This window comes from Acomys russatus, chromosome 4 (assembly GCF_903995435.1).
Source record: "Acomys russatus chromosome 4, mAcoRus1.1, whole genome shotgun sequence".
In the NCBI taxonomy this organism is placed as follows: domain Eukaryota; kingdom Metazoa; phylum Chordata; class Mammalia; order Rodentia; family Muridae; genus Acomys; species Acomys russatus.
In genome coordinates this window covers 78,158,149-78,172,068 of record NC_067140.1, presented here as the reverse complement: position 1 = coordinate 78,172,068, position 13,920 = coordinate 78,158,149, and the positions used below count along the sequence as shown (strand labels likewise).

Sequence of the window (13,920 nt, the reverse complement as noted above, 5' to 3'; positions counted from 1 at the left end):
GCCTTCCTATATACAAGGAACAATCATGCAGAGGAAGAAATTAGGGAAACTACACCCTTCGCGATAGCCACAAGCAATATAAAATATCTAGGAATAACTCTAACCAAGGAAGTAAAGAACTTGTTAAAAAAAAAAAAAAAGACTTCAAATCTCTGAAGAAAGAGATTGAAGATGACATCAGAAAATGGAAAGATCTCCTTTGTTCGTGGATCAGGAGAATTAACATAGTAAAAATGGCTATCTTACCAAAAGCCATTTACAGATTCAATGCAATCCATATCAAAATACCTACACAATTTTTTAAAGACATGGAAAGATCAATTCTCAACTTCGTATGGAAAAACAAAAAACCCAGAATAACTAAACCAATCCTATACAATAAAAGGTCCCATGCAGGAATCTCCATACCTGATCTCAAGCTGTACTGTAAAGCAACAGTAATTAAAACAGCATGGTACTGGCACAGCAATAGACTCATTGATCAATGGAATCGAACCGAAGACCCAGAAATGAATCCACACACATATGGTTACTTGATTTTTGACAAAGAAGCCAAATCTATTCAATGGAAAAAGGATACCATCTTCAACAAATGGTGCTGGTCTAACTGGAAAAATGCAATTAGATCCATATTTATCACCATACACAAAACTCAAGTCCGAATGGATTAAAGACCTCAACATAAAACCAGAGACACTAAATTGGGTAGAAGAAAAAATGGGGAAGAGTCTGGAACACATTGGCACAGGAGACAATTTCCTGAACAGAACACCAGCAGCCCAGGCCTTAAGGTCAACAATCAATTAATGGAACTTCATGAGGCTGAGAAGCTTCTGTAAGGCAGAAGACACTGTCAACAGAATAAAGTGACAGCCCACAGACTGGGAAAAGATCTTCACCAGCCTACATCTGACTAAGGTCTAGTATCCAAAATATATAAAGGACTCAAGAAATTAAACACCACCAAACCAAATAACCCAATTAAGAAATGGGGCTCAGAACTAAACAGAGAATTCTCAACAGAGGAATATCGAATGGCTGAGAAACACTTAAAGAGATGCTCAATGTCTTTAGTCATCAGTGAAATGCAAACCAGAATGACTCTAAGATTCTATCTTACACCCATCAGAATGGCTAAGATAAAAAACTCAAGTGACACCACATGCTGGCGAGGATGTGGAGAATGCGAACTTGTAAACCACTTTGGAAATCTATCTGGCACTATCTCAGAAAACTGAGAATAGGGCTTCCTTAAGACCCACCTATTCCACATTTTGGAATATACCCAGAAGATGTTCCAGCACACAACAAGGACATATACTCAACCATGTTCATAGCAGCCTTATTTATAATAGCCAGAATCTGGAAACAGCCTAAATGTCCCTCAATTGAAGAATGAATAAAGAAACTGTGGTACATTTACACTATGGAATACTACTCAGCTATTAAAAACAAGGAAATTCTGAAATTTGTGGACAAATGGATGGAACTAGAAATGATCATAGTGAGTTAACCCAGAAGCAGAAAGACTCACATTCTATATACTCACTTATAATTGGACACTAGCCCAAGAGGCATGTCCCATGAACGTCTTCACTTACCAGGAGTTTGGGATAGATGTGAGGACATCCTATTGGGACTTTAGGTGAGAGATGTATGGGAGAATGGGGAAATAGAACGTTCTAGAGAGTCCTAGAAACCTACAAGAAGAACATTATGATGTACAAATCTGGGCCCAGGGGTTCTGCTCAAACTACTGCACCAACCAAGGACAATACATGCAGTAAACATCAAACCCCTACTCAGATCTAGCCCTTGGACAGGACATTCTCCGCAGTTGAGTGGAGAACATGGACTGACTCTGACACGAACTCTGGTGCCCCATATTTGACCACGTCCCCTGGATGGGGTGGCCTGGTGGCACTCAGAGAAAGAATAAGCAGGCTACCACAATGAGACTTGATAGCCTATGACCATATAGTGGTGGTGGAAGTCCCCCTCGGTCACAGACATAGAGGAGGGGAATAGGGTGAAAGTGGAAGGAGGGAGGAATGGGAGGATACAAGGGATGAGATAAAAGTTGAGATGTAATCTGAATAAATTAATCAAATAAAATTAAAAAAAAGAAGAAACAACCTCCCTCTTAGAGCAGGAATCAAATGCCAGTAGCTACTTTGCTATGGGAAGGACTTTGCACCCACTTCCCCTCCTCCATCTTGGGCTTTTGTCTGGCTTGAATCTATGCAGGTCTTGTGAATGCAGTCACAGTATCTGTGAGTTCTTATGTTGCACCTGCCCTGTATTGTCTGGAAAACACCGTTACCTTGAAGTCATCTACCACCTCTGGCTCCTACAAATTGTCTGACTCATCTTTCACATAGATTCCTGAACCTTGAGAGGAGAGATATGTTGTAGACTTTTGGTGTAGGGATAAGGACTCCACAAGTCTCATTCTCTGTATGTTGACCAGTTGTAGGTCTTTGTTGTAATTGCCATTACAGCAAGAAGAAGCTTTTCGAATGAGGGTTGAACAATGCACTGATCTCGTAACAGTAAGTTATTAGGATTCATTCTATTGTGCTGTTTAGCAGTTCATTACTAAAGTGGGTTTTCCCCTAGGGACTGTGACATGTCTAGGTACAGGTTCTTGGCCTCATTGACATTGTCAAGTATGGGTTCCAAATTATGGGGTGTGTCTTAAAACAGACAAAACAAAGTAAAAACCTTAAGTGGTTGGTTACTTCTGTAACATTCATGCCACTGTAACACCAGTGGGCATCTCTTGCCAGGCATATTGTTTATTGTATGTTAAAGGGTTCCCAGCTTGGTGAGGCTGCTGGTTATTTTTCTTCTCTGACAGTGAGTATAATACCTTCCACTACCATGAAAACTAGTCAGTAGAGAAGAAGCTTTCGGTTGAATACTATCTCAGTTAGTGTTCTATTGATGCGAAGTGACACCGTGATCACAGCAACTCTTATGAAAGAAAACAGTTAATTGGGTCTTACTTATAGTTTCAGAGGTATACTTGAGTGTATAGACATGGTAAATGAGAGTTCTACATCTGGATCCATAGGCAGCAAGGAGAGGGAGGGAGAGAGGGAGGGGACTGAACCTAGCTTGAGACCTTGAAACCTCAAAGTCCACTCCCGATGACACATTTCCTCCAACAGGCCACACCTCCTTCTTCCTCTCAAGCAGTGCCATTCCCTAATGACCAAGAATTCAAATATTTAAACCTATGGGGGTCATTCTTACTCAATCCACTACAAATACCAATTAAATTTCTCAATGTTTCATGACTCCAATATGTAGTGTCATGGGCAATAGGTTCTTCCTGTCAAGTTCTGGAGGGTAAGCATTGTTATTCTGTAATATCTTGTGGTGGGAGGGTGGCCTTAGGGGAGCTAGATCTCGTGGTAGATTTATTTTCAGCTTTTTTGAGGAACTTTCATACCATTTTCCATGGTGATCATACCAGTTTGCACTCTAGCAGCAATGGATAAGGGAATTCCTTTCCCAGCATGTTTGTTTGTTTGTTTGTTTGTTGAGTTTGTGGTTTGACTTTATAGAAGGTTCTGGAGCAAGAGGGAAAAGATAGTCTCTATGTATTTTGACTCAGGAGGATCCCAGCATCTTTTCCTCCATTTTTAATTTAAAAAAAAAAAATCTAGGCTATTATTAGTGGGGTAAGATGAAATCTCCAAGTAGTTTTGACTTACAATTTCCTTGGTGACTAAGGATGTCAAACATTTTTGAAGTGTTTTGAGACACTTGTGTTTTATCTTTTGAGAATTCTGTTTAGTTCCATGACTCATATTTAAATTGGGTTATTTGGAGTTTTTTCCTTTTTTTTTTTTTTTGTTTGTTTGTTTGTTTTCTATTTTGTTTTTGTTTTATGGGTTTTTTTGTTTTGTTTTGTTTTTTGATGTTTAGTCTTTGAGATGGTTGTATGTTCTAGATACTGACTCTCTGTCAGATGCATAGTTGCTAGTTTTTTTTTCCCGTTCTGTAGGCTGCACAGGTCATGTTCATAAAGTCTTTTCCTGTGCCAATGAGCTTAATCTTATTCTCTGTTTTCTCCTCTGTCAGATTTAGGGTATCAGATCTTATGTTGAATCCTTGACCCATTTGGAGTTGAGTTTTGTGTAGGGTAAGAGATGTGGATCCAGTTTCATCCTTTTATATCCAGCTTTCCAGTTTGACCAGCATCATTTGCTGGAGATCCTATCTTTTCTTCAGTGTGTGTTTTTGAATATATATGTGTATATGTGTGTATGTATATAGATACACACACACACATACGTACATACATGCACACTTATGTGGGTGTGTATATATATACACATATATGCATATATATGTTTGCATATCTGTATCTATATATCAGTTGACAGTAAGTGCACAGACTTATGTCTATGTCCTCTGTTCAATTTTGTTGGCCAACATGTTCATTGTTATACAAGCAACATGCTGTTTTTTTGTTTATTCTGTTTTTATTACTGTAGCTCTATAGTATAACTTAAAATCAGGACTGGTGATGATAACTCTAACAAGTGTGTGTGTGTGTGTGTGTGTGTGTGTGTGTGTGTGTATCTTTCAACATCAAGCTTACAGTTATTTTTTTTTCAATTTCTGAGGAATTGTGTTTGAAATTTGATAGAGATTGTGTTCAATCTATGGGTTGTTTTAGGTGTAGTTTCACAATTTAATCCTATCAATCCATGTCTATGGGAGGTCATTTGATCTTCTGGTCTTCTTCAGTGTCTTATAAAATTTCCATTGCCCAAGTTTTACACTTTCTTAGTTAGACTTATTCCATAATATTTAATTTTTTAAGGCTATTATGAATGGCATTGTTTTCCTTAATTCTTTCTTAGTATGCTTGTTGTTTGTACTAGAGGAGCTACTGATTTTTGTGTTAATTTTATATACAGCTGCTTTGCTAAGTGTGTGTGTGTGTGTGTGTGTGTGTGTGCGCGCGCGCGCATGTGTACGCATACACACATGCATTCAGATATAAAAGTTTTTAGGTGGAGTCTTTAGGGTAGTTTATGTATAGAACCTATACTCTGTAAATAAGAATATTTTCATTTCTTTTCCTATTTGAATTTTGTTTCCTTCACTTACTGTTCTAGCTAAGAATTTAGATATTATAGTGAACCAGTATGGAGAGAGTGGATATTGTAATCTCATTCTTTTTTCTTTTTTTATGGAAACTCTTTGTGTTTCTCTCAGTTTATAATGATTTTGTCTGTGGGTTGTTGTAAAATGCCTTTATTATGTGTGATGTGCCCCTTGTATCTTTAGTTTTTCCAGGACTTTTTATCATGAAGGGTGTTGGAATTTGTCAAAGGCCTTTTCTGCATCTCATGAGGTCATGCAGTTTCTGTCCTTTAGTCTGTTTATGTGGTGAATTATATTTATTGATTTACATATGTTGAACTATCCCTCGATCTCTGTAATGAAATCTACTTTTCTTGAATTTTGTTTGCAAGTATTTATTGAGAAGTTTTGGGTTGTGTTCATCAGAGATATTGGCCTGTTATATTATTTTCCTTTTGTTGGAACTTTGTCTGGTTTTCTCATGGTAATACTAACTTCATGCAAACAATTTGGAAATATTCTTTCAGTTTCTGTTTTATAAAACAATTTGAGGAGTATTGGCATTAATTTTTGTTGTTGTCTTTTAGTTGGTAGATCATTAGTGCTTAATTCTCATTGTATGTTAGGGGACTATTTAAATTAATTAATTATTATTATTTTGATAAGAAGCTTGTTAACTAGTTCAGACTGGTCCAGAGCTCTTGCTCCTCTTACTTTATCCTCCAAAGTGATGGAGTATTATTGATAATTAAACCTGAGGCCCTGAGTACCTTTGAGGTACATTCCCAGCCAGGAATACATTTCTGTATCTTGGACTTTAAGCATGTGCTTGCTCCCTCCCCCTTCTCTCTCTCCGTCCCTTCCTCCATCCCTCCTACCCTCTCTCCCTCCCTCCCTCCTTCCCTCTCTCCCTCCCTCCCTCCCTCCTTCCCTGTCTCCCTCCCTCCGTCCCTCTCTCCCTCCCTCCCTCCTTCCCTCCCATAAGAACTTGTGTGCTGAAGATGTGGAATGTAGTATTCCTATTCTATTTAGAAAGTAACAAGCTTTTTGTTTGAAAACTTCTGACTTCTAAAAAATGTCAGTACCGATTTCTGTGTCATCTGTGGTATTTATTGTTTTCTGATACTAAGCTACCTCTATGGGGAGAACTAGCATTAAGCCTTTCTGTGTCGTCACTAAGTCTGACTTCACTATGTCTGTGGTTCTATTTGCCGTGTTTTCAGAGAACTCCGCTGCATCTAAATCCAGAGTATCGTGGCACAGGTGAGATACTGTCATCAGGTTGGCTCTAAAATACTCGTGAGAAAGGGAAAGGAATGCTTGTCATGTGCTTTGGTTTTGCATGTTTAGCTTAGCGTGTATTAGAGCTCTCTTTGAGTGACACCTTGAATGCCCTAGGGAAACTAGGGACTGCCCCTTTATAAAGCAGAAGAGGACCAGTAGGAGAACAGCAAGCAAGAGCGAAGGATGTCCAGCTGCTGAGGCGGTGCCGGTGCCTTCTTACACACCCGTGTACCTGTAGAAGTTGAAGCTCCAGAAAATAATTTCTATATAATAGCCCATGATTGGTATTCTCTGTCTGTCCCAGTGCTTAACAAAATTCTAGTTTGAAGAAAATTGCATTGGAAATGTGATTTTCTGTTATCCATGTATATTTTAGTAGGCCAAAAGCTTATTAAGGCTTTAAGTCTTTTCTCTAATTCTCTAGCTATGCCTCATAGTGCTGAGGAGCTTTATTCCTTTAGATCGCTGTCGTTTGTCTGTTAGCTATGCCACTAGAATTGGACATTAATGATGCCAAATTGGAAATTATTGGAAGACACTGACTAATCAGTATTCCATCAAGAATTTGGCCTGTAATTTTGAGAAAACTCTGCTGTCATTGTCTTGTCTGTGTCCTCAGTTTGATTTTGAGTTAACTGTGGTTTTCAGTCACAGACACTCTGCTTTTCAAATGCATGTATTTATAGACCCCCTGTACTCTGGTTTCAGTAGCAGTGTTTGGTTATGCTAGTTTAATCTGCCCAAATGCAGTGATAGGACAATGGTTTGGTTAGAGAGATGTGACATGATTTTGTCATTTCCTACTTATTGATTTCCTTTTGGAGGAAGAAAAAGAAGTTGTTGGTTTTGTTGGATTTTTAGTTGTTTCTCCTAAAACTGGAACTAAAATAATAATTATGATGATGATATTTTTTTTCTTTTTTTTTTTATTAATTTATTCTTGTTACATCTCAATGTTTATCCCATCCCTTATATCCTCCCATTCCTCCCCCCCCATTTTTCCATTATTCCCCTCCCCTATGACTGTTCCTGAGGGGGATTACGTCCCCCCTATATATTCTCATAGGATATCAAGTCTCTTCTTGGCTACTTGCTGTCCTTCCTCTGAGTGCCACCAGGTCTCCCCCTCCAGGGGACATGGTCAAATGTGAGGCACCAGAGTATGTGAGAAAGTCGTATCACACTCTCCACTCAGCTGTGGAGAATATTAATGATGATATTTTTAGTAGAGCTGTTTGTTTTATGAAGTCTTGAGTTCTTTTTTCTAACTCAGTTGAAGAAGGAAAAAGTTGGAAAAGTGCTCAAATCATGCAAACTGATCTCCTGTTATCATTAAAGATGTATTTTTATTACTAATTTTGCATAGTTTTCATTTTTGTGCATTAGATTTATCATGAGATTTTTCTTTTATTCTATGTTTGTATCTTCAGATCACTTATCTTTCATTTTGGAGGCATGAGTCTTATTTCCTTATTTTATATGAAAGCATTTTATTTACGTTAGGCCTTTAGTATAGGAATTAACTATTTAAGGCTATACATTTTTCTTTGAGCATGGCTTTTGCAGCATCTTGTATTTTGAAAAGTAATAGTGAAATATGCTTAGATTTTGTATAAGTTTAAAATTATTCGCAGAGGTAAGAGGAAGAGAATATGAATTTCTGTGAAGTTTAGATTGCTTTGGGACTAACTATTGGTGGTTATTTTATTGTACCCTTATACTCTTAAATAGACCCCCAGTCTGTTTTTAGTGTTTCTGTACCTACACTGTATTGTATTAATAAACCCCACTCTTTGTTTCTGGCTGTGCTTCCCTGGGTACATCTGACTTGCCTGTTTTCTCCCTCTCCTGTGTTCTGGTGTCCCTCTGCTGCATGGCAGTGTCATGGCAGATGACCTCTGCTTCTCTTTGCATGGCAGCTTGATTGCTGTGGGGCTCAAGATAGTTCTGCTCAGCTTAAACATGCTCTATTTCCCCCCTAAAACTGTAGCTGAGAAATCTTAGAACAATCTAATCTTGGTGACTTTTAATCAAACCTTGTGTAATTTTTAATTCTTTTTCAAACATTTTCTTTAGAGCAAATTACCACAGTGTGTGTACATTGGTTGATTCTTTCTCACTCCGTCTGATTCACAGTAAAACTATCTGAAATTTTCTTTGAATGGATACTGGCTTTTTTAATCCTCCAATATGACTTATTTTCCAAATTTCTATGTTCTATAATTCTATAGAACTAGGTATTTATGAGAGTTGAAACGCATAGCCTTTGACAGTCTTGACTCTCTAGACAATAGCTAAGAACTGAAACACAAATCTTTTGGGTCCTCATTGAACTCTAAGGGAGCTGTAAAAACAGAAATAGTTTTGACACCTACAGGAAAGACCCTTTGGTACACATGTGTTAAAATGTGATTTTTTTAAGAAGTTTCTGAGCCTACAGGGGACTAACAAAAATCAGATAAGAAGTGGGGTAGGAGACTGTGGAAGACAAGCCCAGATGTCCAGCTGGCATGAAGAGGCAGCCTAATTTAAATAAGGGGCAAACCCTAGGATGCCTGTCAGGCTGCAGGGAGAGCCCTAGCACGGCTTCTCTTTAGACTCCCCACATTTGGGGTCTGAGTTCTGCTCCCCTTCCTGTGCTGTGACTCAGAGATGCCAAGTGAGTCCCTTCATACTAAGCTTGGCTCAAGAACCCAAGAAAGGCGGCTACTCCTTTTAGAATAGTTTGGGAATTGATGAAGGCCAAGGGCGTGGGAAGAGTATTTTGTAGGAATCCCTGACCACCATTCCCAGGTACAAGAGTGACTGACCGTGACATCAGAACCATGTTGTCTCCCTGCGGTCACACACTTTTGAGATCAAAGACTGGATTTCACGCTTTTTTTTATGCGAATGAACGTTAATGGGGAAGCATTTCAAAAGTCAGACATATCAGTATAGCTGTAATTAAATTTATATTAAATTAGTTTGGCAAGAAATCACAACTCCAGGCACTTGTTTAAAAAATGGTAATCATATCAGCATTAGGGTTGGTGAATAGGGAGTTGATGTTTGTTCAATGAAAGATCTAGGAAGACTTCTGACTTGATTAACTTTCATTGTTGAAAGCAAGCAGAGTGGATATTAGTTGTATTATGTTTCATCCTGAGTGAATAAAATTGCCTTTTAGAATAAGAAAACTAATACCTTCTATTTATATAGCACCTTTCTTCCAAAGAGTTCAAAGAATTTTCTAGAAATCATCTCATTAATCTTTTTGGCTTTCATTCAGAACAGCTAGCCAGGGAGACTGGTGGGTGAGCATGTGTGTGCGCATGTACATGTGCCGGCATTTGCACATGGATTTCCATCCCCTCCTTCCTTTTCCTTTTAATTCATTGTAGCTTAAGCTGCTTTTACAATCTAATCTTGGGTAGAACTTGGCATTTTATTAAGCCTGCTGTTTAAAAAAAATTGCATACCATTTTTAGAATATTAAGCCACACTTATTTATGAATACCAAGTTTTTTTTCCAGGAAAAAGGATGCAGCTTATGCTACACGTGTGCAGCAGACTATTAATCAAAAATTGATATCAGAAATGCCATTCAGATACAGGTTGCAGAAGCTTTTTGTTCAGACTTTTAAATTAGAATTTGATTTCTTAATAATTGCTTTTATGTTCATGCCTGCCCTTGAGCAAGCATTTACCTAGGAGATGAAAACATGAGTTGTGAGAAGGTAAAAATTTTCCTAATTTAGCATTCATCTATCTGTCTGTCTGTGTGTCTGTCTATCAACTTTATCTATCTATCTATCTATCTATCTATCTATCTCTCTGTCTGTCTGTCTGTCTGTCTGTCTATCTATCTATCTATCTATCTATCTATAATCTACCTATCTATCTACTTTGAGACAGGGTCTCTCTCTAGAGCTCTGACTGTTCTGGGCCTCACCGTGTAGACTAGACTAGCCTTTAACTCACAGAGACCTGCCCTCTTCTGCCTCTGAGGGCTAGGATTAAAGGGTGTGCCACCCACTACTTCCAGCAAATGTTTCTTCATACAGAGCAGCCATCTCAATTCCTTTGGCTGATGGTCATTTCTTTGCCAGAAGTTGCTTGTCCAGGCAGTTGCTTATGCTGCATCTGTCTTTCTCTACTCACCTGGGGCCCTTAGCACCTCCGTGGCATGTTCTCACAGCAGCTGCATTTTGGCAATAAAGTGACTCACAGCAAAATGACACCATTTTAATCTGGGTTGTAGCAGAATCTCTAATGGATTTCTTGATCAGCTAACGTAGAGTGCCTTCTGAAGCTGTAGAAAGACAATTTCATTTTTTGAAACACTGATTCTGATGCTTTTTTTCAGCTGTGCTTTACTTGGGTAGTGCAGGTGAGTTCTTCATCACCAAAGAATAAAAGGGTTTTGCCTCTGTCTTTCCTGCTGTGATTTTGAGCCAATATGCAAGCACTGTGATGCCATTGTGTTACCCTTGATTATTGTGTTGCCCCATTGCCAGTCATCAAGAATGTTAAGGGGAAACTCCTTAGCTAGGGTAGCCTTACTGTTAAATATTTCTAAGCACACTGAGGAGGGAGCTTTAGGAGTCTACTAGCAAAGATATTCACAGTATTATTTCATAGCGAACTTCATTCTGTACCCGAGATAAGTGTTAGGCAGCGTTCACTGTGCCCCCTCTCCCCCGTCAGGCACTGATAAGTGGGATTAAAAACCACACTGATGCGGAAAGTGAAGGCTTATAGGGCAAGAGCTAAGTCACTCGGATTCACACTTTGCAATATTGCCTGGAGTAGAGGTGAAGGCCAGTAATGACATTAAAAAAGAGACTGTGGGTGAGTGGTTCCCAACCTGTGGGTCACAAGCCCTTCGGAGGTTGAATGATGCTTTCACAGGGGTTGTCTAGGACTATTGGAAAACACATTACAATTCATAACAGTAGAAAAATTAGAATTATAAGGCAGCAATGAAAATAACTTTATGGCTGGGGAGACACCACAAAATGAAGAACTGTATTAAAAGGTTACAGCATTAGGAAGGTTGAGAACCACTGGTATAGATTTATTTCAGCAACATGAACAATTGAAATTAAACAACAACAAAAACGCTTCTTTATTGGTTCTTTGTGAATTTCACATCACACACCCCAGTCCTGCTCATCTCCTCCCTCCATCATCTCCTCCCTCCATCCTTGCAACCTGTGCCCTGCCACCAGGGTCAGCTCTACTATGCTGCCCAGACAAGTTGGGGTGCGGGGAGGTTGCTCTCACAAGTGCTGCAGCTGGTGAGGGGCAGGAAAGCTCTCCTTCTGTCATGACACCAGGACCAGGTCTACCTGCCGAAGGTGGTGAGTAGGGAAGGGTGAGGAGACGAGTGGTAAGGGCAGCTGTCCTATCCTCAGATTCTTAGGCCAGCTCACCTGCAACTCATTTCAGGGCTGCTCTCTGCATCTGACCAGAGGTGGGGACAGTGTTTCTGCTCTCATATCCCACAGAGCCAGCTCTTCCATTTATGCCCAGGTGAGTGGTAGGGCTAGTTTTGCACAGCCCTCAGATAGCAGCATGTCCTCCTGGCTTTTGGTGGTTGCAGACCCCTGCTGTTGGAGGGCCACGTACCCAGACGTGGCCTCTGGTGGCAGCATAGACCAAGATCCCACTATGGCCCCAGGTGGCATCACTGGCTACTACCTCAAGCTGTTCCTCATTACCCTCAAGTCTCAATTATGCCTCTCTCTATTGTGCTCACATCTATCTGTTTCTCTTTCTCTTCCATTTCTCCGCTGTTTACTTGCTCATCTTAGTGGTGCACCATGTCTCTGAGTATCTGGGATCTTCTCAGGAGTCGTTTCAAAAATGCTATTCCTTGCCTGTGCATTATGGCACTGGGCAGGGGTCATCTCAAGCATGGTCTGTACCCCTAGGCTGCAAGGCACCAGACTGGTGGTCATCTCAGGTTAGCTCCTGTCCAGAGCCCCTGGCACCCGACTGGTGCTTGTCTCTGGCTCATTTTTTTTTAGATTCAGATGTTCTCAGGTCAGAGCACTGAGCTTAGACATGGCCTCTGTCCTCTCTGCCACTTACTGATGCACATGTGACACAGCAGCCACACCTGCAGTGCCTCTAGGGGCAGTCTGAAATTTTATTACTGTCTCAACTGTACGAAGGACAATTTGGGATCACAGATGTTGCTCATGGAAATTTTGTTACATCACATGCTGTGATGGGTTAATATTGGCTGTCCACTCAACAGTATCTAGAATTATGTAAGACAAACCTCATGACAGAATCTAAAATTATCCAGCAGGCAAACCTCTGGGCATGTGTGTGAGGCAGATCCTAGTTTGTGTTAATTTAGGTGGGAAGACTCCCCTAAATGTGGACAGCACCACGCCATAGGCTGATTACATAAGAAGGAGAAAGCAAGGTAAACTCTATCCATTCATCTCTCTCCGCTTCCTGATTGAAGCCACAATGTAGGCAGCCACCTTTACCGTCTGGAGTCTGTAACATCAGCACTGCAATAGACTGTCCCACCAAACTGTGAGCCAAGTAAACCCTTTGGCCTTGCCTTCCTTGCCTTGCTTTTGTCAGGTAGTTTGTTACAGCAGCAAGAAAAGTAATATATAATGTCAATTTTCCCTTTCAGGATGTTTATAATCTGTCACTTCTCAGTGTAGCACAGGTCTCATGTAGAAACAATTGGCTAACTGCAGCTTGCTGATTTGTTCCCCCTCTACACAGAAAAAAAGTGTTGTTTCCCACTTCTCTAAAGTGTAATTTAACCAAAGATCTCTCAGAACATTCATAATATATATTATTTTCTTCAACAGCAGTAAGAGGTTATTTCTTAAACTAAAAGTGGGTTTTGCATGATGGTAGTTACTGAAAGGGAGGAAAGAAAGAGTTTGCAACTTGCTCAGATGTGTGGGTGGACTCTTCAGGTATCCCAGAGCAGCTCCTACCCCAAGGCTTTAGATATGCAGTTTTGTGTTCGGAAGCCTTAAGCTGTTGCGGGAAGGTAGGTCTTAGCTACCCTGGATGAGAAACACAAGTAGCCATGGGGTCTATCTTCATGTTGTTCCTTAAGTCAGAAGCTCCAAAAACAGGAGCTCTGGTTTCAGTGTAGAGTGTGCTACCGAGAAGCAGTGTGGGGTTGTAATTTAATGATATATGAAGTCATATCCCTCACCTTCCAATCCAGATCTATGATTGCTTGTTAGGTACATAACTTGGACCAGCCATAGCTGGTAGAGTATTAGCAGTCCTTTGATGTCAGTTTCCCTTCTGGAACTTAGGGTGCTCTCACCTTTGTTCAGGATCAGGATGATTAAGAAAGAACCCATGTGTACGTATTTTAGAAGGAAGAGTTTGTGTGTGCATTTGCATGGTTTTACCATGCATGTGTGTAATGTGTATGAACCTTAATTGGAATAAGAAAATCGGCTCTGTGGCTGTTTGTTCAAGATGACATGGAAAGCTTTTTCTGATAGCATTTTTTGTTGTTCAAAGACAGAAAATTAATCTACTTGCAGG

At 39.9% G+C, this 13,920-nt stretch overlaps 1 protein-coding gene and 1 pseudogene across 8 annotated transcripts in view; one reads left to right on the top strand and one right to left on the bottom strand.

Moving 5' to 3' along the window:
* Positions 1-13,920, top strand: part of Kif16b (kinesin family member 16B) — a 270,389-nt gene that overhangs the window by 95,709 nt on the left and 160,760 nt on the right. The gene's annotated exons all lie outside the window — the stretch shown is intronic.
* On the bottom strand, positions 12,381-12,518 carry LOC127188710 (uncharacterized; annotated as a pseudogene).